Below are 3,964 nucleotides of genomic sequence, written 5' to 3' on the forward strand. Positions count from 1 at the left end.
CTTGAAACTCTTAATCTTCAGAACTCTTCGATCGCGCTCCTTCTAACATCAAACGAGCATCGGACCGAAGCACAACAAAAAATAAACAAACAAGAAAAACTAAGAACAACGCACCAAACAAAAAGAAAAGCTTAAAAAGATCATACTAAACGAGAGGGCTCATTGCTAGGGTCACGAGAGCGCAAGAAACACACAAAATGGAGCTAGGGTTGAAAAGAAACAACTATAGGAAGATTTCTATTATAAAAGAAAACAAACAACTATAAGCTTTATTTATTTTATCTATAAAACAAATACAAATGATATTTGAAAGAAATATCCAAAATTATAATTAACTCATAGTATATTTTGCATTTGTAAAAGCGGAGTAGAACTTAGTTGAATTTTATTTATAATTATCTATGTATAAATCATACTAATTAAACAATTATCATTGAAAGGAACATGTAAGAGTATCTAAACGCAAAACTTTACAATTCGTGTTGAACTAATAAATTATAATGGAAAATATATTTAAGTTGGTATTAAAAGTTAACATTAATTATGAAAACTGGAGTAAAAGAGAGGAGAGGAGAGGGGAAGGAGAGAGGAAACAACCTCGCGTCGAGACTTGAGTGGCGAGCGAGTTCGCTTATGGGCTGAAACATGTTCGGGTGGAGGCTGAACACGAAAACGAGTTGACGGTGCTGGTTGAACGCGAACGGGCTATTCAAGAGCACGTGACAGAAAAGAGAGAGAGGGATCGGGCTGGGTCATTGCCGAGTCAGTTCCGGGTCTTGCAGCCATGGTGCAGGTTGCCGCAGCGGGCACTTACAACACCGGAGACATCATCAAAGAACACCGAAATCGGGCTACTGTCCCGTTTCAAGCGGACTTGATTGGGGAAGATAGATTAGAGGATAGGGAACTCGATAGGGCCTCTAGTGGAGGATGAAATTAGAGGGAAAAGAGCGGTTGGTGATATAAAGGATTGGTGTGAGTACAACAAGCAATTGAGAATTACAGAATGAGAAAAAGAAAGAAAGGGGAAACGCCCTTGGGAGTTTCATCATTTCACTGGACAACTTCCTGATAACACCAACTGGGTGAAGGAAGGCGATAGACGGTGAGTGTCGGTCAACTTCAAAAAGGAAAGGCAACACGCGAAAACAAAGGTGTTTACTACAGTACATTAACAAGAAGATTTTGATTTACTTCTCGTTGATGGAGAAAGCAACGAACGACGAGATCAAGACCGTGGCCGAGCTCAAGCTTATGTGCGGCACGATTCTAGGATTTAGAGCGGACTAGAGCCAAAATGAGTTGAATCCAACTCGAGATGAAAAGAGAAAGAATTCATTTTCCATACATATTTTGAGGCTTAAAATAAATCTAGAAAATTCTAAATAAATCTTTTAGCCACGGAAAAATATATATCCTGAAGATCCAAAGAAATTCAAGGAAACATCTTTAGATAATTTGGGACACGAGAGTCCAAATAAAATACTTAGAATTTGAGAAAAAGATTTTGGAACTTTCCAATAAATAGATTTAGCTCTACGGGAAAAGAGAATAATTACCAGAAAAATCTGGTAAACTCTCGAAAAATTCTAAAGATGGATGAACATATTTTAAAAGACATTCATATCCTAAATTAAATATTTTAGAGTGTGACATCACGGTGTCAAATCTTGAAAAGCTAATGAATTGGATTCCAATTTTTAAAATTTCTCAAACTAGCTTATACATAGATCTTTTTTATGATTACATTTCCTCAAAACTTCATGGACAATCATTTTGCCTATATATTAATCAAAAAAATGTTTCAATGGCTATAGAGACAAATATTAACGGCATAGGATGATATTTTTGTATTACTTTTTTTAGAAATATTGATTATTTCTTATTGTTGGATGACACATGCTTATAATTTTTTAGAACATAACATTCCTTATTGTGCATCCACGCAGGTCTCTTTCCTTTTTTCCTTTCTCTTATGTTTTTTTACTTGCCAAATATATATGAGTTATATGGAATTAGCACATATGGGTGTTGATGCATGGATTTGTATCAGACACGGACTCACGTACCTCTTTCCAATCATGAAATTATTTACTAATTTTTTATTTTATTTATTAGTTATATTTTATATGAATTTTTTTAGTCTAGACCGTTACATCTTCATAAAATTCAAGATGTAGATTCTTCTATTTTTCTGATTAACGTAATAATTTCTAGATTCTCGGTGGTTCTTTAATACTATTGTATTAAAATAATAGATAGTAGAGACAGCGATATATATATATATATATATATATATATATATATATATATATAAAAGCCGTGTGTTGCATGCTTCTACTTAAGTATAGTCTCAATTATTGGTGATTCCTAGCTATGATATCAACAACGTACCACAATGACAAAGCACACATCGGATTAGTAGTTGCTCCTCCTTCCCTACTCCCATAGTCGCAACAAACATTCCCTCCCCAAATGAGAATCACCGTGCAGTCGTCCAAGGCCGTGAAGCCCGCCTATGGCCGCGGCTGCAACGGCGACCACCGCAGCAGCGGCGCCTTTTCGTTCGCCACCGCCGACTTCGTCCCACTCACCGTGCTGGACAAGGTCGTCCTCGACGCCTACATCTCCCTCATATACTTCTTCCGGCCGCCGGCCCCGTCCAACTCCGTCGTCGAGGCGGGGCTAGCCAAGGCGCTGGCCGAGTACCGCGAGTGGGCCGGCCGGCTCGGCGTGGACGCCTGCGGCAACCGGGGGATACTCCTCAACGACGCCGGCGTGCGGTTCGTCGAGGCGGCGGCGGGAGTCGCCCTCGACGCGGTCTTGCCATGGGAGCCGACGCCAGAGGCACTAAGCCTGCACCCGAGTGGCGACGGCGCCGAGGAGCGAGACCACCGAGCTGCGCGTCGCCGTGAACGGGCGCGCGCGGATGCGCCGCCCGCGGGTGCCCGAGGGGTACACCGGAAACGTCGTGCTCTGGGCGCGGCCGGCCGCCACCGCGGGCGAGCTGGCGGCCATGCCGCTGCAGCGCGCCGCGGAGCTCGTGCGCCGGGAGGTCGCACGGGTCGACGACGGCTACTTCCGGTCGTTCGTGGACTTCGCGAGCTCCGGCGTGGTGGAGCGGGAGGCGCTGGTGCCGACGACCGATCCGGCGGTGACGGTGCTGAGCCCGCACGTTTTCGTCTATAGCTTGCTGCAGTCCCCGTACCTCGAGGTCGACTTCGGCGGCGGCGAGCTGTTCTTATTCATGCCCGGTTACTTGGAGGTGGAGGGCCTCGTGATCGTCGTGCCGTCGCTCTGCCACGACGGGAGTATCGACGCCTACGTGTCCCTCTTCAGCCACACCTTGGAAACCGTCAAGACCTGCTGCTATTCACTAGCCACAGCAAAGGCCCGACTTTAATAGCTGTTTCCGTAGTAAAAAGTTGATTTTTCTGGTGCAATAAAAAGTCTGTTTTTTTTTGTTGCGATGCCCACGCTTTAGTTCACAACCAATCAATCAAGGCAGGTCCAACCACCACCATAACCTAGATCAGTCTTTCTACCACATGCCCTGCCCCCTATCTAAAAAACACTTCAAGGGTTCTCTTACTAAGCTTTCCTTCCCACCATGTTTCAGAAGCACTCCCACCTTTTCCATTTTTTTTTTGAAGAAAACAAAGGTATGATGTAAAAACCTTGCAATGATACACGAGTTTAGGGTAGCTTAGTTGCCACTCCCTCCATATAGTTCGTTTTGGCTTTCCAGATACATAATTTTTGCTATGTATCATGATATAGCGTGTATATGCTAATAAAAACTATAGAAAAGCTAAAATAACCTAAAATTTGGAACAAAGGTGTATGAAGTAGTTTTATCTAATGATCCTTACTTTGGTTTCCTTTTACGTAACACACTTCTAATATTTTCCACTCAATAGGTAATTAAAGGCGCAGGAACATCTAATCCAGATCACAAGATGAT

General features: G+C 42.9%; 1 pseudogene; it reads left to right on the forward strand.

Annotated features, from left to right (window-relative positions):
- The first annotated feature begins 2,475 nt into the window (after positions 1-2,475).
- LOC112902436 lies at positions 2,476-3,523 on the forward strand (annotated as a pseudogene).
- The last annotated feature ends 441 nt before the right edge of the window (positions 3,524-3,964 follow it).

The sequence above is a fragment of the Panicum hallii genome, chromosome 8 (assembly GCF_002211085.1).
Source record: "Panicum hallii strain FIL2 chromosome 8, PHallii_v3.1, whole genome shotgun sequence".
NCBI lineage: Eukaryota > Viridiplantae > Streptophyta > Magnoliopsida > Poales > Poaceae > Panicum > Panicum hallii.